Source organism: Berghia stephanieae, chromosome 8 (genome assembly GCF_034508935.2).
Source record: "Berghia stephanieae isolate SIO BIC M18660-M18661 chromosome 8, UCSD_Bste_1.3, whole genome shotgun sequence".
Taxonomy (NCBI): domain Eukaryota; kingdom Metazoa; phylum Mollusca; class Gastropoda; order Nudibranchia; family Aeolidiidae; genus Berghia; species Berghia stephanieae.
In genome coordinates, this window is record NC_088367.1 from 5,433,907 (window position 1) to 5,458,023 (window position 24,117).

General features: G+C 38.3%; 1 protein-coding gene across 6 annotated transcripts in view; it reads right to left on the minus strand.

Moving 5' to 3' along the window:
* LOC144978066 (rho GTPase-activating protein 190-like) overlaps positions 1 to 21,456 on the minus strand; it is a 96,006-nt gene extending 74,550 nt beyond the window's left edge. For 3 of the 6 annotated variants that reach the window (XM_078923586.1, XM_078923585.1, XM_078923584.1), the window contains exon 1: positions 21,293 to 21,417. The gene's annotated coding sequence lies outside the window, so the exon portion shown is untranslated. Of the gene's footprint in view, positions 1 to 21,292 lie in introns of all 6 variants that reach the window. The other 3 variants (XM_078923583.1, XM_078923582.1, XM_078923587.1) reach the window with 2 other exon arrangements.
* Positions 21,457 to 24,117: the final 2,661 nt, after the last annotated feature.

Sequence of the window (24,117 nt, forward strand, 5' to 3'; positions counted from 1 at the left end):
GCATTACCTATTTCAGACCTCAGTGATCACCACCACGTCTAACGGAGACTGGAGACCATCCGTGTCTATCCGAATCTATCCAACCGTCTACCATAACTTGACGCGTCATTTCAATAAATACGTGATGACATTCAAGTCATCCGAGATATTCCAGCCTCATCATCACCTCCCTCATCCTCACCATCATCATCATTGTCATCGTCATTATCATCCAAAAAAAAAAAAAAATCTCGACCTCTTCCTGGATGAGTGGCGTTGAAGCAGAGTGTTCTATCACTATCAAGTGAGCTATCGGGATATCAGTATCAATGTGCGACAGTGTATCGGTAGGCAGACATGATAATGATATAACGCCATACAATATCTATTACTATTATCGTTTCCTATGCATCACCTATTTCAGACCCCAGTGATCACCACCACGTCTGATGGCAATGGAGACCATCCCTGTCTACCATAACTTGACGAGTCATTGAAATTGAAATACGTGATGACATTCAAGTCATCCATTCCACCATGGCCTCGTCTCCAATTTCTCCTTTGATTTGTTTTGGTTTTAGCTGTTTTTGTTTTCTTTTGATTTTGTTTTTGTATTGTTTTTTTTTTTCTATCCTTTTGTTTGTTTTGATGTGTTTGTTTTTTTTTATTTTTTGTTTTTTTTTTTTAGTTTTTTTGTTTGTTTTTTTTTTCCAATTTCTTTTTATTTTATTTTATTTTTATTTTTTTTTTTTTTTATTTTGTTTTTGTTTTTTTGTGTTTTTTTTTTTTTGGGGGGGGGTTCGTTTTATCTTTATTTATTTGGTGTTTTTTGAGGGGTTCTACTTTTTATCTTTTTTTGGGGGGCGGGGGGGGGGTTGCTTTATCTTTTCATTGTTTCCTTTTTTTAACTCTTTGTTGTTTTTAAGTTTATTTATTCCTTATTTTGTTTATTTTGTGGAGAGGGTTTTTTTTTTATTTCATTTATTTTTGCCTCTTTTGTTGTGCTTTTAGTTTGTTTTTGTTTTCATTTTTGTTTCTTGTTGTTTCTTTGTTTTGTTTTGTTTTTCGTTTATTTTCATTTTTATTTTTATTATTATTTTTATTTTTTTTTTTTTTGGGGGGGGGGGTAATCATGTTTGTTTTCATCATATCTTTCTTCATTAATTTTGAATTTTGTTTTTGTTCTTTGTCTATTTTTCTTTATTTGTTGTCTGTGTTCTTTTATGTATGTATTTTTTAATCTTGTTTTCTTTCGATGTATTTTGTTTGTTTGGGTTTGTTATATAGATTTTCCTTTCTCGTTTTTTTTTTGCTTGTTTTTGTTCTGTTCTTTTTTTAAAATATTCTTTGGGGCTTTGTTTATTTCGTTGTTGTTTTTATTTTATTGTTGTTTGATTGTTTGTTTTTTGTTTTGTTTTTTGTTGTTGTTGTGTTGGGTTTTTTTTTTTTTCTTTTCTTTTTGGTCAATAGATCTTTTTGTTTGATTTTTTTTTTGTTTTTCGTTATATCATATGGCGGTATTTCATTCATATTACGCAATCAATCGTAAATCCCCCCCCCCCCCCCTTCCCATTTTCCAACCACCACCACCACAACTACCCCACCACCCCACCAATGCACATCTATGTGATGTGGGCGTCTTGAGTGGTTCGATTGTTTACCGCTTGTTAATCCTTCGAGACATAAATACACCCACACCCACCCACACACCCACACACACACACACACAAACGGACGGACAGACAGACCCACGCATTGTAAACAATAATGTCAACGATGGCGGAATAAAAAAATATTAAAGGTTATTTGATTTATCTTTTTTGTCTATAGATAGTTCGAAGATGACATCACTCAGGTCTTTGTTATGGTTTTTTGCCACCCGCATTTATGAGTAATGCTCACTGAACTGTATTAACCCGACTATAAACGTTCATGGATACGCACAGTTTTGTGTGTTGGTCCGTTATACTTCCGGATGGCAATGTTATGAGCTTCTTAGCCAAGCGCATTCTATCTATATATTCATTTGTGTATGTTTGAAACGTAGTAATGTGATGTGCCAGTTATAAATATGTTCTAAGTAAGAGCGATACACTTGGATAGATAAATAAATAAATAAATAAATAAATAAATAAATAAATAAATAAATAAATAAATAATATTCCCTTTATTCATCCCAAAGGGGAAATTTGTCTTTAGGGTCTATTCCAATGGAAGACTGGAATAACCCAGGCGTCAGCCGCAGTGCAGCGCCGCAAAGTGAGCTAAGGCGAGGTGACTTGCTCAAGGAAACACAGCGCAGCGGCGGGTGATCGAACTCGGTACCTTTTGGGTACGAAGCAAAGACCGTACCGCTGAGCCACGCTGCCCCCTACTGATCGTTTGTTATAAGTTGTGCGTGTGTGTGTGTGTGTGTGTATGTGTGTGTGTGTGTATGTGTGTGTGTGTGTGTATTCTTAAGCATCCCTACTCCAACTTACCCAATCAACATTAACTTCATACAGACAATATAAACAAGAAACCAGTTATATATAATGTGTGAGGGGTAGAAGGAGGGGGGGAGGGGGGGGGGCGGTCGAGTATGAATAGTGTGCAATTAATTCAACACTCCAGTGCGTATGGGCTACAAATTATATCTAGCTACTTCAATGACAAAATGTGTTGATTTGTTTAGGGGAGGGGGGGGGGGGGGTTGTTGTTTTTTGTTTTGATTTGTTTTGTTTTTTGTTTTGATTTGTTTTGTTTTTTATTTTGTTTTGTTTTGTTTTTTTTTTTATTCCTTTTCATTATTTCTTTGTTTGTTTGCTTTTGTTTTTGTTTTGTTTTTTTTGTTATTTTTTGGTGGGTTTTTTTTCTTTGTTTTTTTATTTTGGGGGGGGGGGGGTTGGGTTTTTGTTCGATTTTTTGTTTGTTTGTTTGTTTGTTTGTTTGTTTCGTTTTGTTTTTTAAAAGTCACATCTCGTTATGTTACCTTTTACTTATAGTGGCAGGGCCGATGGTCGATCAAGCGATGAGGCGTCTAGTCTTGTTTAAAATGTCAAGCAATATTAATTAAGTGTGTTCTGTGACTGGATAAACGTAAAACTCGGGTCCTGACGTTGTGTGTGTCCTTGGTCAAGGCATTTAACACACATCACTTCAACATTCGACTCCGGTGTGAATTACACACTGGCCACACAGACAGTGACATAATATATTGTGTATCACGTACAAAGAAAGTACGCCAAACATTTGACTTGGGACTGCATGAAATGGAAGATAGGTCATATAGCTAGACTGGGAGAATATACGAAGTGTATTGAGCATCAAATTATCAAACCGAAAAAATGCGCGATATAAACGTACATATCATTTCAATTTCATCCCATTATCCCCCCCCCCCCCCCCCCCCCCCATCCCTCAACCCTAACCCGGATAAAGATTCCTCTTTGACTTTGTATTTTAGTTTGCCTTAGTGTATTTATTTTTTATAACTAGATCTACATAATAATATCATCTTTTCAATTTATTCCTTTGAAAGAAAAAGCATTTTTAAAACATCTTTTACAATAACGATTTTCATTCCTCAAAATGCCCACATTGAAGATTAATTTCCTCGTCACCTTTAATTTTAGGAGCAGCACTTGAACTTTAACCTTTTTGTTCAGGACCAAAATTAAGAAATTAGGATTGGTAGTCATGCTACAGATAGTTCGAAGGTGACGTCACTCAGGTCTTTGTTATTGTTTTTTTGCCATCCGCGGTAATGAGAAATTCTCACTAAACTGTATTAACCAGACTATAAACGATCATGGTTACACACAGTTTTGTGTGTTGGCCAGTTATACTTCCGGATGGCAATGTTGTGAACCTATTAGCCAAGTGCATACTATCTATCTATAACCAGACAAGGAATTCGTCCAACTATGATGACAAGGGGTTTTTTCATAACCAAAAAATATGATGGCATAAATAAAACAAGTTGACAACTCTAAAAATTAAAAATTTGAGCTTTATATAATTCAATATCCACTAAACGTGCTCAAAGCGCTTTACAAGGGGTCCCTGGTCAACAGCAACATTTAACATGTAGGACGGGACATTCCGCCGGTTAGGCGGTATTACAATTTTTCGGACAAAGACAACGCTGTTAACGGCCAGGTACTCATTTTACACCTGAGTACGGTGAGAGAAAGTGAGTAAAGAGCCTTTTCCAAGGACTCAACTATGCGCCGAGGGCGAGGCTCGAACCCAGGATCCGAAAGCGAGTGTCATACCACAAGACCACATAGCCGCACAAAATTCTACTCTAAATTCAACAAAAACCAAACGACTCGTCATAGGTATGGTCCGTACTGATTAATTATTCATTACGAGTCGGCAGGTTCAGCAACTAACTACTGGGACGCCATCATCTTGCCAGCCAGTCATCGGATCGCTGGTAGTGTCTTCGTCACTAACTATTCCAACCTGTAACAAGCCCCAATCTGCCATCTGCATTTTTTGCCAAATTGGGACCTAAAATTTGCCAATAAATTTTCCAAAAAGACCAAAATTTGCCAAATACAGAAAAAAATATATATAAAAGACAATTTATTGACTTGAGAAATGAAATGACTGTGAATAGCGTTGTTACAAAGATTTTAAAGGATCATTATCCGTGGAGAGTAGCTTCCCTTGGTTTGGGCCCAGGCAAAGCTGCAACATTTCTCAAGTTTCGCACATTTTTTTCGTTATTTTGTTTTTGCTTCTTTTTTCCCCCAAAATTTACCACACGATTAGCCAATTTTCCCAAAATTTGCCACGATTTGCCAATTTTGGGAAATTTGCCAAAATTTGCGGATCGCCCTGATATTTGCGGCCGCAAAAAATGCAGATGACAGCCCAATAGATAGTATGCAGTTGACATCACTCTAGTCTTTGTTATTGCTTGTTGCCACCCGCGTTCATGAGTAATTCTCACTAAACTGTATTAACCAGACTATAAACGTTCATGGTTACACATAGTTTCGTGTGTTGGTCCGTTACACTTCCGGATGGCAATGTTAGGAGCCTCTTTGTCAAGCGCATACTATCCATAGAATAATTCCGATAGATGATGACTCATACTTTCATACAAACTATCTGTGTGTGCTCAATGGAGCCCCATATCATAAAGTATTCTCCACAAGAAGAAGAAGAAGAAGAAGAAGAAGAAGAAGAAGAAGAAGAAGAAGAAGAAGAAGAAGAAGGAGGAGGAGGAGGAGGAGGAGGAGGAGGAGGAGGAGAAGGAGGAGGAGGAGGAGGAGAAGAAGAAGAAGAAGAAGAAGAAGAAGAAGAAGAAGAAGAAGAAGAAGAAGAAGAAGAAGAAGAAGAAGAAGAAGAAGAAGAAGAAGAAGGATAAAAACTATTCCAACCCGTAACAAGCCCCTATAGACTCATTCCGATAGATGATGACTCATAATTCCATACAAGTGTGCTCAATGGAGACCCATATCATAAAGTATTCTCCACAAGAAGAAGAAATAAGAAGGATACAAGAAAGAAAAAAATGAATAATCAATGTCGGAATTGAAAACGAGGTCAGCAGTAGTTGTAGTAGCAGCAGACGCAAGCAAGCGAGAGAGCGGAGCAGGCACACGGGACCGTGAACATGATCAATTAGACGATCATCATCATTGCCCATCGTAATCATTCGTCGTCGTCGTCTCGTCGGCACGCTGAATGAAATAGCGATGGATTATAGGGTGTGTGTGTGGGGGGTGTGGGGTGGGTGGGGGGGGGGGTGAAGAGATCGATCGATCGATCGATCGGTGAATGATTCATTGATTGGATTCGTTCACTGAGTGAGTGAGACAGGTGAGAGAACAAAAGGTGTGTCGGCATTAGGGTTACTGATGGCGACGGTGGTGGTGGTGGTGATGATGATGATGATTAAGATGATGATGATGATGATGATGGTGTGGTGTGGTGGTGGCTGTAATTAACGATGGGTTTTTTTTTTAATATTTAGTTTGTTTATTTGTTTTGTTCTGTTTTTGTTTTTTTGTGGTGTTTTCATAATGCGGATTTTTCTTTTATTTTGTTTTTCAATTTTCTTCTTTTTTTTTTTTTGGGGGGGGGGTCATCTTTTTTTTTTAAGTAAGGCGACGTAAGTGGCAAGAATTCGAATGATTATTGTCTAACAACCAAGAGCATCGACAGACACACAACACACATACGAATGAAAACTACGGATCATTCAGTTATCGACGAGAGAGGTTAACACACTGCATACAATAGTACACAAACATGCATCAACACACACCCTCTGACACCCACACACATACACATATAAAGATATTATGCGCTTGGCTAGGAGCTCACAACTGTGTAACCATGACCGTTTTTAGTCAGGTTAACACAGTTTCGTGAGAATTACTATAGATAGTATGCGCTTGGCTAAGAAGCTCATAACATTGCCATCCGGAAGTATAACGGACCAACACACAAAACTGTGTGTATCCATGAACGTTTATAGTCAGGTTAATACAGTTCAGTGAGCATTACTCATAAACCCGGATGGCAAAATGACAATAACAAAGACCTGAGTGACGTCACCTTCGAACTATCTGTAGACAATTCGACGTTGACGTCATTCGGGTCTTTGTTATTGGTTTTTGCAATCCGCATTTATGGATTTATTTATTTACTGTTATGAGTAATTCTCACTAAACTGTATTATCCAGACTATAAACGTTTAAGGTTACACATAGTTGTTTTTTTGTGTTTCGTCCGTTATACTTCCAGATGGCAATATTGTGAGCTTCTTAGCAAAGCGCATACTATATTATACACACAAGCACAAACAAACACACAAGCACAAACAAACACACACAATACACACCACCACCACTACCACTAACCACCACCACCATCCAAAATGTCACAGCGCTGACATCAGACTGTCTGTCGTATGACACACGACGAGGAGTTGGGCGAGGACAGCCAGTTCTGCTTGAGTGGCCCGATGACCTATTATTTTGACGTCTGCTGCTGCGATGATGAGGTCAGCGGGGAGACAGACGAGACGAGGATCGTTATTGATTCAATGAATGGAACGTCTTCAAGCACCGGCCTGTCTTTATAAAGGTTCGAGTTTTTTTTAGTTCCATAGGATTCACTGCGGCTATGTGGTCTTGTGGTATGACACTCGCTTTCGGATCGGAAGGTCCTGGGTTCGAGCCTCGATCGGCGCATAGTTGAGTCCTTGGAAAAGACTCTTTACTCACATTCTCTCACCGTACTCAGGTGTAAAATGATTGCCTGGCCGTTAACACTGTTGTCTCTGTCCGAAAAGATTATAACATTGTCTAACAGGCGTCATGTCCCGTACTAAATGTTAAATGTTGCTGTTGGCCAGGTGACCCCTTTTAAAGCGCTTTGAGCACATTAGTGGACATTGCGCTATATAAAAATCTTTTTTTTTAAATTAACTCAATCCTAGATATTTTTGTTACTTCTCAAAATTGGAAAATGTATTAAAAATGAGCATGTACATAGATAGTTTTATTCAAATATCATTAACATGCAAAAAAACATAAAACATTAACTTTGATACTACGTCGAAAATTTGTCTCAGAAAAAAAATGTAATAAATAGGCATGGGGTCTACGAAATCACCCTGCAAAGTCAAAGGTCTTGAGGATAGGTACGCGTCAAAGGGAGCAGATCAAAGTAAAAGACAGGAACTTGAAGATATAGACACTTTCTGTTATCCCGGGAGTATAAAAGAAACCCCGGGTAAATTACGGATATAGATAGTATGCGCTTGACTAAGAAGCTCATAACATTGCCATCCGGAAGTATAACGGACCAACACACAAAACTGTGTGTAACCATGAACGTTTATAGTCAGGTTAATACAGTTCAGTGAGCATTACTCAAAAACGCGGATGGCAAAAACAATAACAAAGACCTGAGTGACGTCATCTTCGAACTATCTGTAGTCGGTGTTAGGGTTGAGTGGGTTAACCAGCTAACTGTCGCACCCTGGGAAAGATACGTATTCAAAAATTTTGGCCAGAAAACTCGCCCTTCAAATATCAATCGTTTTTAAATGGCCCTCATCTTCGCAAAAAGCCCTCAAACCTGGGACCTCGCGAGGCGGCTGTGACAAGAAGCGGGTCCACAAGATACACGACAAGATTTCGAGTTACAATCACAGCGGTCTCAAAAACAAAAACAAAAAACAAAAAATAAAAATAAAAGGCCGAATTCCCACCCAATACTAATCTGTATCAACACAAAATGCCTGCTACGTCTAAGCATTGACAGGCCGTAAAATTTTAAAACTATTTCTTCTTAAAATTTGGTGAGAAAATCCGAACATGGAGAAAACAAACAAAAAAATCAAAAAAATAACAACAAAAAAAAACGAGTACGGCCAACAAACCTTCACAGAGTCCCAGGTTTGAGAGTTTTGTTGGGGGTTTTTTTTGCCAAGATGAAGTAGGTCATTTAAATGGCACGATATTTGAAGGAGGACGATTTTTCTGGCCAAGTTTTTAAATACCGACGTGTTTTTCCATAGTAATACGGCAGTGAAATGGTTAAGGACCACTTTATGGAACTGTCGTCTTCTAGCGAAAGTCAAATCGTCATATAATTTTTTTCATTCTTTATTCTCTTTTCATATAAGCCTTTTTCCTTCTTATACTCCCCCCCCCCCCCCCCCCCCCCCCCGCCTCCCTTTCCTCTTTACCGCAACTACTACATCCTACCATTGTGCCGAAGTCTAGACTAGGTATACATAATCTTGTACCACTATTGTATAATTCTTTTTTTTTTTTTCCCCGCCCAATTCATAATAACAGGTCGTAGAATGTTTGATCAAAATCGATAGATGGTTGATGGTGAGTGAAAGGATGAAAAAGCTCTGCGGCAAGTGTCGACATGTTTGCACATGACACGGCGCGCTAGACGGTGGGTGAGCGACCAGATGAGTGAGCGAGGACTGGCGAATGAGCAGAAGTTGGTGTGACATTTAGTGACGACGATGTAATAATGAGTAGGAAAAGAAAAACAAACACAAAACAAGCGTGTTATGAGTAATCACATCATTGTCAACGGTACGTACCACAGACTACATCTGGGATCCTGTGTAATCTGTGGTACGTACTATTTAGTGGTCCACGATGATGAAGAAAAGGGAGAGACGGGACGGAACATACCCATTGGTTTCTTCTTCTCCCTTTACTTGCAGTCCAACTTTGGTGTATTGTCGCAAATTAACATAAGCAATTGTTTGTTTTCTTTTGTTTTGTTTTTTTTTTTTTTTTTTGTTTTTTGTTGTTGTTTTTTTGTGTTTGTTTTTTTTTTGGGGGGGGAGGGGGGGGGGGTGGGTTGTTTGTTTGTTTGTCTTTAAGGGTTTTACGGAGCTTGCAATACGCTTAGGTCATATCAGCACAAGTAAAAAGGAAGAAAATTGGATGGTAAAAACATTCTAGAAGTACAATTTAAAAGGACTTGAGGGAAAAGTAAGACAAAGAGGAATTGGTTCAAATAGGGAACATGTAGAGTCCAAGAGCAGCATAATATCAGTGTACTTAGTTTGAGCTCACCTAAATGTCTCACACTTACTCTTACACCAGCACAAGATCTCACTAAGAGGAATACACTCAAATTTTCAAAAATCATGTGTTTAACATTTAAAAAAACAACAATACAAAACAGAGAGATATTTACAACAAACAAAAACAAAAAAAATATCTCCCAAAACTATAACCATACATTCGACTGGGAGGGAAACGGTTGTTGGCCTTGTAGCATTCTTATAAAATGATCCCACTCATTTTCTTCCACCACTTCTGTCCCGAAGTCGAATGAGCGGCTATGTGGTCTTGTGGTATGACATTCACTTTCGGATCGGAAGGTCCTGGGTTCGAGCCTCGCTCGGCGCATAGTTGAGTCCTTGGAAAAGGCTCTTTACTCACATTCTCTCACCGTACTCAGGTGTAAAATGAGTACCTATCCGTTTACAGCGTTGTCTATGTTGGAAAAAAATTGTAATATCGCCTAACAGGCTTCTTGTCTCGTTCTACATGTTACGGACGTGTTGATGTTGAGGGACCCTTCCTGTAAAGCGCTTTGAGCACGTTTAGTGGATATTGCGCTATATAAAAGCTTAATTTTTTTTTAGTTGATGAAATAAAGGATTGCATATGACTTTGTAATTTCAAACTTTCTACTAGTGAACAAACTTGACAAAACCAAAAAAAAAAAAATCATGAAAACAGCAAGCCACAACAGTGAGCTAACGACCAGTCCTTTGGGAAAAAGTCTTTGCCATTAGTCTTTGTGTCCATCAAGGGACTGAATTCGTTAGATAATGCATCCACTCAAAATCGGGGATACCGGTCAGTCACTTGGTTTCTGCTTGGCCGAGTCCTCTTCCACTAAACTATGAGGACCCACTCACCATGAAAACAGTAACGCGATACAATTCTACCCCCCCCCCCCCTTTCTCCACCCCCATGCCCTCCACTCTTCATGTGAAATCAGTTGGGTGCGTCTGTGATCACGTTTATGATGTCAGGTTTTAGTTGCGCTAAACCCGAAATCCATCTGTAAAGGATTAATCACTTATTTACACATACACATATATTATGAATGAAAGGACAGAAGCCGACACGGTTCATTGATTCGGACACAACACATCACACCTAGTATGATAATGTAGTAATGATTTGACGTGTGTTAGGGTAGGTGTGGTTGGCAGAGACCTTTTCTCATACACACCGATACACAATGACAAGTACCGTACGGTCCTTCAATGATTTTCTTTTCTTTTATTTTTTATTTTTACATCAGAAGAAAACTGAATTATGACGTCATATTTTGTTTTTGTTTTCAGCGAGTCATATTTATGAATTGTTCTCACTAAATTGTATTGATCATACTACATAAAGATAGTATGCGCTTGGCTAAGAAGCTCATAACATTGCCATCCGGAAGTATAACGGACCAACACAAAAAACTGTGTGTATCCATGAACGTTTATAGTCTGGTTAACACAGTTCAGTGAGCATTACTCATAAACGCGGATGGCAAAAAACAATAACAAAGACCTGAGTGACGTCATCTTCGAACTATCTATAAACGTTGAAGGTTACACACATGGTTTTGTGTGCTTGTACGTTGTATCAGGTTGGCGGATGTTGTGAGTTTTTTTAACGAAACGCTAAGCACCAGTACCAAGGGTGGCGACTGAGAAGCTAAGACGACGTAAGATCAAAGATTGGCCGACTAAAAGATTATCATAAACCCAGTGGTACAACTGATAGTCTTGAGGGCCTCGCTGGCCAAGCCGAACAATGCCTCCTCGCCTAGAAAGAAAATCAAGCAGCCCGTGAACACGTTAAAAACCTATGTTACCGTTTTCGTTTTCATTTTTTAAAAAGTTCGTCTGTTCAAAAATGAGAAATACTCAAAAAACGGAGTGTCTGCAAACCAAAAGTAAAGCAGCGACAGCTTTTTAAAATGCCGTTAAATTAAAATAAAAATGTGGGCAAATTCTCAACTTAAGTCAGTGACATCTATAGAGTATATGAAGTCCTAGACTTCAGCCCATACTCTTTTCAACCCTTTGAAAAACTCTTTCACTCATTCTTTCGCTACTAGACCGTCAGGGGTTGTTTGGGGTTGGGTTTTTGTGTGTGTGTGTGTGTGTTACAACAAGCTATCTTTTGGCACAGCCTCCGATGTCCATGTAATTTCTCCATTAAGTACGTGTTTGGTATGCTGTATATCAAGCAGGCCCAATCCCTGTCACCCCTGATTAACAAGGAAGACCCCGATAACCGTGGCATCTCAGGCCTGTTATGTGTCAAAAGGCAATCAGGTATGCTATGGTGGTCAGACGTGACGTGTCTACTAATAGCTTCCAAAATTCATACTTTTCGGGGAAAGGATAGGGAATAGAATTAGCGGAAGAGTAGCGTCCCTTGATTGGACGTCACCCATAGTCTGTGACGTCACCGGCGGAAAAGTTATTAGAGAGAGAACGTCATGTTGGTTGTGCGCATGCGTCTCTCGTCCTCGCGCGGAAGCGAGGACGAGAGACGCATGCGCACAACCAAGATGACGTTCTCTCTCTAACAACTTTTCCGCCGGTGACGTCCAATCAAGGGTTGCTAATCTTCCGCTAATCTCATTCCCTATAGGGAGGGGGGGGGGGGAGGGGTGACTAGAAGTACGTAGTCATTATAACCCACTTAAATTAAAATTAATAAAGTATGTAGTCCTTCAGCCATTGGGCCCATGGAGCCGGAGTTCATCCCGGTTTCTATAGCGTGAAACGGACAATAGCAATTGCTTGCTATCCTTATGATAGGACGCTAGTCTATCGCAAAGTACTTTCCACCAAATCTAACAGACTCAGTGACCCATTTACTGCTGGGTGGACAGTGGGGTCAGATAAAATCTCGACCGCACCCGGGATCGATCTCGGTCCCTTTGAGTGTGAAGTGAGTGCTCTACCAACTGAGCTATCGGGACCCCGTCTTTATCATTAATACTTTACAACTAAATGACGCCTTTTGAGTCATTTGTAAGTGCTAAGACAGCATGCTTTCCCTTTAAAACTTTAAATTTTTAACGGATAAAAGACAGTTATGCCTGTCTTAAGTTTGAGAAAGAAAAAAAATAATTGAAATTCTTTGTTGGAAGAAAGCAGAATATGTATTATGTTTACTGTATAGTCGTTGGTAGTTTAAAGCGTTGGAGCGCTACAAGGATTTCAATGCAAGGGAAGGTGTGTGTGTGGGGGGGGGGGGGGGGGGAGGGGTAAGGAGGACGTGACGTGGACTCTATTGAAAAAAAAAAAAAAAAACATTCCTATCACGAAAGATACCCGATGCTGTCGTTAAAGAAAGAAGAAAGAAAACAAAAATTGTAAACCCTTTGTCTTGTCTGATCTGGTGGACATTTTTTTTTTTTTTTTTTTTTTTGTGTTAAATAAATCTATAAAAGGTAGGTAGCAAGCAAATATTACGATCCGGATGAACTCCAGCTATCTACATATTTTTTTTTAGGAAAGAGGATGGGAGCAAATACATAATGACGGGAACGGGAGAAAATGGAAGGAGATGAGGAGGCATAGATATTGTGGTTATTAGCATAAAACAAAACAAAACAACAACAACAACAACAAAAACCGTGTTATGGGTCAAGGCGCGAAAAAAAAGTAAATTAATGGGCATGATCAATATTACTATTACATTTCCATGTGCTCGAGGACATTGGTCACAGTGGAATATGTGCTCGAAGTGACCAACATAGTGAAAAGTGTTCACAGTTTTTTGAAATATCTAACATTACGATTGGTTATTTAGTTCAGCTTGACAGATGGGTATGTTTACAACTTTCATAAACAAAGCAGCGTGTTTACATATCTGAAGAAATAGCAAATCGTTGGACAGCAACAAATCATGTGATTGATGACTTGGTTGGACGAAAACACGAATATAAATAGTTCGAAGATGACGTCACTCAGGTCATTGTTATTGTTTTTTGCCATCCGCGTTTATGAATAATGCTCACTGAACTGTATTAAACTGACTATAAACGTTCATGGATACACACAGTTTTGTGTGTCGGTCCGTTATACTTCCGGATGGCAATGTTATGAGCTTCTTAGCCAAGCGCATACTATCTATAGATCGCTCCCATTGATTAAAGATTCTTTTTTTAAAAAAGGAAACAAGAGATAATGACCTCAGGTGACATAGACACGTGTCAATGGTTGGCGCCCATCGCCTAGCCAAGAACAGCGATCGGTATGCATAGAGTTCGTTGAGCTCTATTTATATGCCCCGCGTGTTTGTGTCAAGCGTGAAATGCGCGTGTGTGTGTCTGTCTGTTAGTTTGTGTAAATGCTTACATATGTAATTCTAAAAACCTAACCAAAAACCCATTTGTTTCAAATGTAATCAATTGATGATCTATTTGTTTGTGTACCTATTTGTATATTTCAATTGATGTCAATGTAAAGCGCTTCGTACCTGTTTAGACGGGATGAAGCGCTATAATAAGTGTTATCTATTATTATTATCATCATTATAATTACCATAATCATTATTATTACTACTATTATCATCATCATCATCATCATTATTATTACTATTATTATCATTATTATTATTATTATTATTATTATTATTATTATTATTATTATTATTATTATTATCATTACTATTATTATTATTATTATTATTATTATTATTATTATTATTATTATTATTATTATTATTATTATTATTATTATTATTATTATTATTATCATCATCATTATTATTGTTATTATTACTATTATCATTTTTTTTTCTCTGATGATTTTTAGTTTTTTAGTGGTGTGTACTAACTACTCATATTTGATTTAGTCCCTCGCCTCCACCATTGTTTGAATCTAATCTCATCTCTAATCTCAACTGACTTCCATCAACAGACGATAGAAGAAAGGAGTGTTATAATTACAAGCCAACCTTCATCCCCAACAATCCTCACTGATCGCTGTAATAACAACATACCGGGAAGCAATTAAGTATATTTGCTGTAAAATAAAATAAAATAATAATACTACAAACTCTAACAGGGGAGGCGATAATTGTAACCGACCTGGTAGCATTTAACCTCCGAGAACAAATGAATATTGTAACCAGTTCCATTTTCCAGCCAATCCGATGCAATTGACATTTTATTTACTCTGTTATACTTGTACGCGGTGTGTACTACAAAGGGTGGCATTGAGTTCACTCGGTACGACTACACACAATCCCCCCCCCCCCCCCCCCCACACACACACCTATCCAACCCATGCACACACACTTTATTATTCGTGGTTGCCATTTGAAGTAATATACATATTATGTTAAATCTTGAACAATATACTTTTATTTTAAATTACTCTAAAATTATATGACACTCCTCTCTCTCTCTCTCTCTCTCCCTCTCTCTCTCTCTCTCTCTCTCACTCTCATATACACATACACTCACTCTCTCTCATACACACATACACTCCCTCTCCCCCTCTCTCTCTCTTACACATATAATATACACACATTCTCTAATACACAATTACACTCTCTCTCCCTCTCATACACACATACTCTCTCCCCCCCCCCCCTATACACACATATACTCCTTCTCTCTCTCATACACACATACACTCCCTCCCTCCTCCCCCCCCCCCCCCCCCCCCCCCCCCCCCCCCCCCCCATCCTCTCTCTCTCTCTCTCTCTCTCTCTCTCTGTCTCTCTCATATACACATACACTCATTCTCTCTTATACACGCATACACTCCCTCTCCCTCTCTCACACATATAATATACATACATTCTCTAATACACAGATACACTCTCTCTCTCCCTCTCATACACACATACTCTCTATATATAATAATAATAATAATAATAATAATAATAATAATAATAATAATAATAATAATAATAATAATAATAATAATTATTATTATTATTATTATTATTATTATATTATTATTATTATTATTATTATTCGAGGACGAGAGACCATGCGCACAACCAACATGACGTTCTCCCTCTTATAACTTTTCCGCCGGAAAGGTCACAGACTATGGGTGACGTCCAATCAAGGGACGCTACTCTTCCGCTAATCTCATTCCCTATAGATTTGACTGTTTCCCTGTACTGTCCGCCAAAAACTCAGACCAGGACAAACCAAGCAATCTCCTTTTAAGACAAAGACAGACAGCAACTCTCTGAAAACAGATATTGGGGGATGGAAGGCACGACCAGTGACCTCCTGCCCCCTATGGAAGGTCAGAAGACCCCACAGAATGTCGTGCATAATAAAATAAAACGCAGATAATATATGAGATTATAATAAATTAATTAAACCTTGTTTCTTAAAATATAAAAACGAAGTTACAGGCTCTTTTGAGCTGAAATATGTTGGTTAACAATTTTTTTTGGATGAAAAAAAAAATCAATTAATAAAATTAAAAAAAATAATAATAATACAGATTTACGCATCACAAAACTTTAAAACGGAAATGTTTCTTTAAAAACAGTTGGCTATGGTGAAACGGTGAGAATTCAAGTTGAGGAGGGAGTCTTAATTCAAATTGACGAGCAAGTCTTAAATATTAAACAAATTTCTTTGTCACTTTTTATTTTTTATTTTCTAGTTCAAGAATTATGTGAGAAAGAGAGAAAGAAAGAGAGAGAGAGAGAGAGAGAGAGAGAGAGAGAGAGAGAGAGAGAGAGAGAGAGAGAGAGAGAGAGAAGAGTAGTCCTTGAGAGCCATAAAAGGCTAATGGAGCCGGAATTTTTTATCCCGTTTATATAGCATAAAACGGTCAAGAGCAATCGCTTGCTTTAGACTGGACATTAGTAATGTGTCACTTTCCACCAGATGTAGCTACCCCCCCCCCCCCCCCCCCCCCCTCCCCTTCACCCCCGCCCATACAGGCCTGTAAATAATCTTTTGCAAAATTGTCTGAGATTTTTTTTTTTTTAACTACCGGTTACAGCAAGAGATGTTAATATTCTATTTTATTACATCCTTCTGAACGACATTGTAGAAAACGGTAAGGGCTGCCTGAACGACATTGTGAGATGTCATTGCCCTGGCATATCATGAAGGAATAGATTATCTATCAAACAAATGTCTGATGTCAACAGGAATCACTCATATCATATACATGCCCAAAGTGAGCAAATTGGGGTTTAATAATCCTGCCGAAACCCAGTACCTTCTGGATCACAGTGCAATGCCTTAACCATTCGTCCATCTTGGCCCCACCCCCAATGCTAATAATAGCAGTATAGCTAAAATATCAAACAACTTATACCTAAGATGTTTCAGCTATAATAAATTTAACTAATAAGAATAGGTCAGAGGACAGCCAGCAACAAAGAAACAAAATCATTTGTTTTGGTTCTGAATTAATTATTCGCTTCGACTTATAAAAATTCGCCAAAAGCACCCTGCCAATGTTCCGACAAAGAATTGTAAAATACAGTAGTAAGTAGGAACTTTCTTAAAAGGGACATTCTCTGTGATAGAAAAATATTGGGCTGTTTGATCTCCAATATTTGTCTGAAATAAATAATAATGTGAAATTGATTGTAAGCTTCAATTTAATTACAAAAACAGATCAAATGTAAATGGCTTACAATCAATTTCACAATTATTATTTATTTCTTCGAACTTTGAGCAGCAATATTTACATTACCCAGTATTCTTCAAGAATAATTGTCTGAAAATTTATAGGCCTGCATACCATAACCCAGTCTTTCAACTTAACAGTCATATATATTATAGTTGTACAACTTACAAATCACAACTGAGTAAACATACGAAAAAAATGTGCTATCAGTATCAGTGCAAACATTTTTCAGAGCAATATCTAGTACAGCTTAACAGGTTGCAATCACATTATTTGAATAACACCTAACGCCCGCCTAAAAGAAAACATAGGATGGCAGGTAACGGGTCCATGCTGTTTGTAGTGTGAGCCACTGTAACTGTAAAGGTAGAGATAAACTCCCTTCCCCCCCTACCACGCTTCCTAAAATTCAATCAAAGGACAGCCTGAAGTAGTAGTATTAGTAGTAGTAGGTAATTTGGTAAACCTCCATTTGAAAATCCAGTAGTGAGCTGATTGAAAAAAAAAATTGAGCCTTTATATAGCGCAATATCCACTAAACATGCTCAAAACGCTTTACATGAGGTCCCTGGCCAACAGGAACACTTAACATGTAGGACGGAACATGACTGATAAATGGCCTGGCGGGAGTCCAAAAATCCATAGATATCTTTTGTTTTATGGATGGATTTTAATGATTTTTATTCGTTTTCTACAGGAAAATTTCCCCTACCACTTAGTGTTGTTACGTTTAAATCAAAGCCAATTTAGAGGGTCCTTTTTGATTGTGGATTAAATAGGGTATAATTTAGCATTAAATAACTAAAAAAACAGAAATTGGCAGGTCAAAAGTCTTGATGGTGCATGAAAATTAGATTCAGACAAAAGTTTTATCCCTCATTCCCTGAAATATCCCTTGGCAAATGCCAGCAGAAATCTTAGTATAGTGTAGTATAGTTTGTACAGCGAATTAGGCTTTCAGTGCCTTTGCTGATCTAGGGTATGGATAATTCTTTGCAGTCATCTCGGTTTGATGAGGGGGGGGGGGGACTCAAACTAAGCTGAATCTATGGTAGAAACAGAGGTATGAAATTGCCTCTTGAAGGCGTTGTGGTCGGGAGTTTCTGCAACTGAGATTGGAAGGTTGTTCCATCTATCAACTACACGCTGGCTAACGAAATGCCGCCTGAGTCATGTGTTGCATCTGGTTTTGTTCAATTTATATTTGTGGCCTCTGGCGTAACTGTCAGCAAACACAAATGATCCCTTCTGGACACCGTACTAGTCGTGTGTAAATTTATGTTTCTATCCTGTCACCTCTGATATATGTCTATATATGCCATACAGGGGATTCCCCAATCATTTTCAGTCGTTCTTCATAGCCTTTATCTTAGACGCCTGGGATTATCTTTGTTGCTCTGCTGAGCACACCTTTTAACAGCTTCTTGTCCTTTTCATATTTGGGTGACCATACTGAGTTGATAAATTCAAGGTGAGGCAGAACTAGAGCATTAAAAAGCATTCTCATGGACTCCATATTGAGAAATGTAAAGGACTGTCTATTAAGTCCAAGGATTCTAATGGTCTTATTTACTTGGATCTCAAATGCTTTGAAAAATGAAGTTTGGTGTCAACATTAACCCCCAGGTCTTTTTCAAATTTAGATTTACTGGAATGGTCGTGTCATTGCAGTGGTGATTTCTCATTTCATAAATGTTGAATAATAATAATAATAATAATAATAATAACAATAATAATAATAATAATAATAATAATAATAATAATAATAATAATAATAATAATAATAATAATAATAATAATAATAATAATGTAGGTTTAAAGGACAAACTTATCTTAATTTGGCAAATTACTATTTCAATGACACCCAACTATATATGGGTTAAAATAGAGTTTTTCATGCATTCATTTTGGGTTTAGAGCACAGGCACAGAAATGGTGCTAAAACCACCGCTAACAAATTTATAATTTTAAAGGAATCCGTCAACCCCCCCCCCCCCCCTATTCTTGTTTATTAAAGTGATTGATTTTTTTCAACATTTTCATTGATTTGTTTACATTCGAGCTCTGCCATTCTGAATCTTGTGATAGGCTGACAAACTTTGGGGCACCTTTCCACAAGTTCCTAGCAGTGAAGAGCAAAAGTCCCATTGGAATGAAATACAGAAAAGACCCCCCCCCCCCCCCCTTTCCCGAACCCCAACACCCATATTGATATAAAAATAATATAACAATAAATACTAAAAAATAATAATAGATAAAGCTAAACCAAAAGCGAAGCCAGTGCTAGGAACTTGTGGAAAAACAGCTCAACTTTTGGGGGAAGAATCCTCCAACTCCCTCTTACTTTTCATTCTTTTTTATTATATGGTGGGAAGAGAACCCCTTCCCCTCCCTTTAATCATTCAACCCTTTTACATGCTTTAAATAAAAACAGTGTTGAGAACAAAGTATAACCAATAGTAACAAAAATACCAAAACAATAAAAATAAACATTTACACAAAATTTCTTCATTTGCAATGGATTTCATGGTCATGTATGTTTAGTTTAGAATACCAAATAATAGATAAGTGATTTTGTAAAAGGTCTCTGAGTTAGGTTTTTATAGTAAAAACTGGCAGTAGTAGTATCACTATTATTACAGCTACTGATTGTATGCTTTATTATTAAAATTTCACAAAGTACTACAGACTACATGAAGTCAATTAATATTAATATGAATGATTATAAAATGAAGTGGCAATATGGACTCGAGTCTGGAATAGTCTCCCGGCTATTCGGTCTCCAATGTGTGTGCGCATACAGAGGAGAGGACTTACACAATGAGGGCAGTAGGCCGAGGGTGGAACTGATAAAGAAATGGAAAAAGAGTTCAGAAGAAATTCTGTTTCGCCCATTTCACACTGACTCAGCTCATACCCCTACTTTGGACTGTAGAAGGATTGTTGCCCGTATCACACCATCACAATGTTTTTTCTTTGGACATCGTGTTATGTTGTTAGAAAAGCTTTTCATTTATACTACAGTGACTTTGACTGACTTTTGTTACTTATGAAGAGTTTTAACTCTTCTTTTTATTTCTATCTGGACTTCCAATTGATCTATGATTTTGTCTTTTTCGTGAAATAAAGTTGGTTTATACTACCTGTTGATAGTTACTAAAATCGTAATTTTGATTTGCATTCATTTTATGTAATTATCGATAATCAAAATATCTATTTTTAAAAATATACTGCCATGGGAGACTATTTAGAATGTCTCAATAATCATTTGATTGTACATGCGCATTGAAAATTGAGTCCGAATAGCCATGGGAGACAATTCAGACTCTGGTCCCAATAGCCGCAGCCATTATAATAAGTCATCCAGCTCATTCTCCAAGAGACCAGAGGTAAGACAATGACAAGGGGGTCAAAGTCAAAAGTGCCCCACTAACTTCTGAATGTAAACTCTAGCAATAGGCTAAGGCGCAAAGACTATTTAAAGAGAAGAGCCCTAAATCCCTAAATCAAACTGAAAAAAGCCGGACTTGCTTAGTAAATGAAGTGAAAATGTAAGGTGTAAGAGTGTAAGTGTAAGTTGTAAGTTAAAATAAAGTTGGTGTATAGACTTTGTAGACCTAGGCCTAGAACTAGAGTCTAGGGGTGTAAGTATAAAGTGTAAATTATAAATTATAAAGTTAGTGATATGGAACTGGAATGGAATGGAGTGGAGACAGTGGAGAAATCTAAAACTAACTCTAACATTAACTTAAACTTAAACTTCAACAAGAGCGAGACACTGAGACAGTGAGTTGTATCTAGTTGATGATGATTTTGTTGATGAGTGAAGTGAGTTAGAGTTTAGATTTAGAGTTCATCTTTTTTTTTTTTTTGGTTTTAGCTGGGCATAAAGGAAATAAATGTTGATTGGACAGTTGAAATCGAGTGATTTTGATTCCAACTTTAGTAGTAACAGCGACTATTATTCACTTAGCGACTGACTACAACACCACTCCACTTCCAGTATCTATGACTGTGGTGATTGTAATTGTGATGAGATGTGATGTGTGGGCGACAGGAGGAAACCCTGTTTGGAGTGTCTGTTAGAGTTGGAACTCTAACAATGACAGAATATCTTAACTCATTGATTGTTTATCTATTTACAATTTATAAAATATAAAAACTCACATAAATATAGATTTATCCAAAACTTCTTGAAATTGTCAACAGGTAAATCCACAAGTGTCTTATGCGGTGTATTTTGGACTTCTCCTAGTTCGCCATATTGGATGGTTCATAGTGTTGGGTAATTTGATCGCTTTTACTCGATCGACGACCGAGCGCCAAGCCACGAGTCAGTGCTCGATCTCAATGCCGGAAGAGCGAGTTAGTAAAACGATCACTCGATCGTAAAACGATCAGGCGGGTTGTGAGCTTGAGACGATCTTGACACGTGAGACGAGCTTGAGACGATCAGGATTCGAGCGAGCGGAGGGGTAACGAGTGTTTCGAATCATTTCAAATTCAAACGATCACAGTTTGCCATCCGATACCAATCGCCAATGTTTGCACACGGTAGTCTGTGGTTCTTCCACAGCCCTCACTCCTTGTCAGATGTTAGTGTGTCTGGGTGGCAGTGGCAGGGAAATTCGTATAGGTGTATCACGCGTGTGTGACAAGACTTCATTAAACCTACTAAAGTTTGACTATCACACACACACACACACACACACACACACACACACACACACACTAAGGCTATTTCTATGACACACACGCATCCCTCTATCAATGAACACTCCTACAGTAGGCCTAGTGCGGCTATGTGGTCTAGTCATGACGTAACTATAGGTAGTACTCTAGTCGACCATGGGTCTCGTGCATTATAATGGTCTAGTGGTATGACACCCGCTTTGGGATCGGAAAGTCCTGGGTTCGAGCCTCGCGCTCGGTGCATAGTTGAGTCTTTGGACAAGGCTCTTTACTCACATTCTCTCACCGTACTCAGGTGTAAAATGAGTACCTGGCCGTTAACAGCGTTCTCTTTGTCTGAAAAATTGTAATATCGCCTAACAGGCGGCATGTCCCGTCCTACATATTAAATGTTGCTGTTGACCGGGGACCCCTTTACAAAGCGCTTTAATCACATTTAGTGGATATTGTAAAGCTCAATTTTTTAAAGTAAAACATTAGCTTTGGATATGGAATGTTTCAATTTTAGATGCCTGTGTATTCTTTGTTAGTTCCCATCATCATCATCATCATCATCATCATCATCATCATCATCAGGGGCAGCGGTACGGTCTTTGGTTGGCACCCGAAAGGTACCGAGTTCGATCACCCGCCGCTGAGTGGTCTTGAGCAAGTCACCTTGCCCTAACTAAATTTGCGGCGCTGCACTGCGGCTATCGCTTGGGTTATTCCAGTCTTCCCTTAGAATAGACCCGAAAGACGAATCTCCCCTATGGGATGAATAAAGGGAATTATGTTTAATTTATTTATCATCACCATCATATCAGCGGGATCATCATCATCACCACCACCACCACCACCACCCTAATAATAATGGATAAAATAAATATCAACACATTTCAATGTAATAATCAATCTAAAATCAATCAGTGCTCCTAAAAGACCCTTTGATTTCTTTGTCTAATTCGTTCCATACTTTTGGAGTCCCGACAAAGAAAGATTTTCAGCTAACTATAGTTTATATATGGGAATATTAATCAGTCGTTTATATTGGAATCGGAGTTGTCTAGCAGGTGTATTAGTTCAAAGCGCATTTCCAAGGATTTACCATGCTCAATGAACTTCACAATATTTAATTTAATTTATTCCTCCGGCACGCCATATCGACCATACATCCATTTCGTACAGTAGGTACCGATCGCTGTTTGGAGTCTTTTTGTATTAAAGCTCTTTACAATAGCCGTCATTGCTTATAAGATAAGAATACATTCACACCTGAGTCAAGTGCCTGACACACGGACTTAACGTCTGGATCACAATTTTCAACAATCACTGTCACTCATCCGGCCATTGACAAGGCTTGATTTTGTGACAAGAGACACCGTACCACTGAGCGACCGAACAAATAATCACCATCTGCGCCATCGTCATCATCATCATCATCATCATTATCATCATCCTCATCACAGCCGTAACAGCCAGCAAAACCACAATCATCATCTTCGGGTCCGGTCTATCCGTGTGGGGGGTGGGGGTGGAACCTGCTAAAGTATTTCATTTTTTAAACAGAAACACGATAATCATCATCATCATCATCATCGTCATCCATTGTCGTCGGCATCGTTATCATCGTGTCCGGGCAATCCGTGTGTGTCTGGGTGTGGAACCTGCTAAATATTATTATTATCTACCTACCTAATAAAAACACACCATTCTTGTTCATTTATTTTTCAAATAATGAAATGAAAGGCACGACCTTTCCCGCACACACAAGAGGCGATGACGACCAGTGACAGATTATGGGAGGTGGGGGCGGCCGACAACTTTTGGCGCGACATAAATATGAAATGTTAAGGTGACAGCGGGATGATGGTGGTGGGAAGGGGGGGGGGGGGGGGGGGGTCTCAACCCTTCACCATCAACAACTGTTTGATGGCGTGTGTGTGTGTGTGTGTGTGTGTGTGTGTGTATGTGTGTGTGATGCGACGAACGATCATAATTAAGGCTGCCAGACAGCCAGATTTCTTCTTGCCCAAGTAGTCAAATAGACCCCAAATAGCCAAACACCACAAGCATTCTGACTCCCTTGAAAAACTCATTTGTTTTGATTAACAAAACAATCGACTACAGTTGGATAAACTTATCTTTTCATTTTTTTTAAATAAAATATTTTTTTTTAAATGAATAATAATAGAAAAGCGTTTCTTAGTAAGCAATTTTGAACTTGGCCATCTGGCAGCCCCCATCATAACCAGCTGCAGTCAAGCCAGCCACAGACATAAGAGAGGGAGGGGTATGTGAAGTTTCCTGTGGCAAACGAG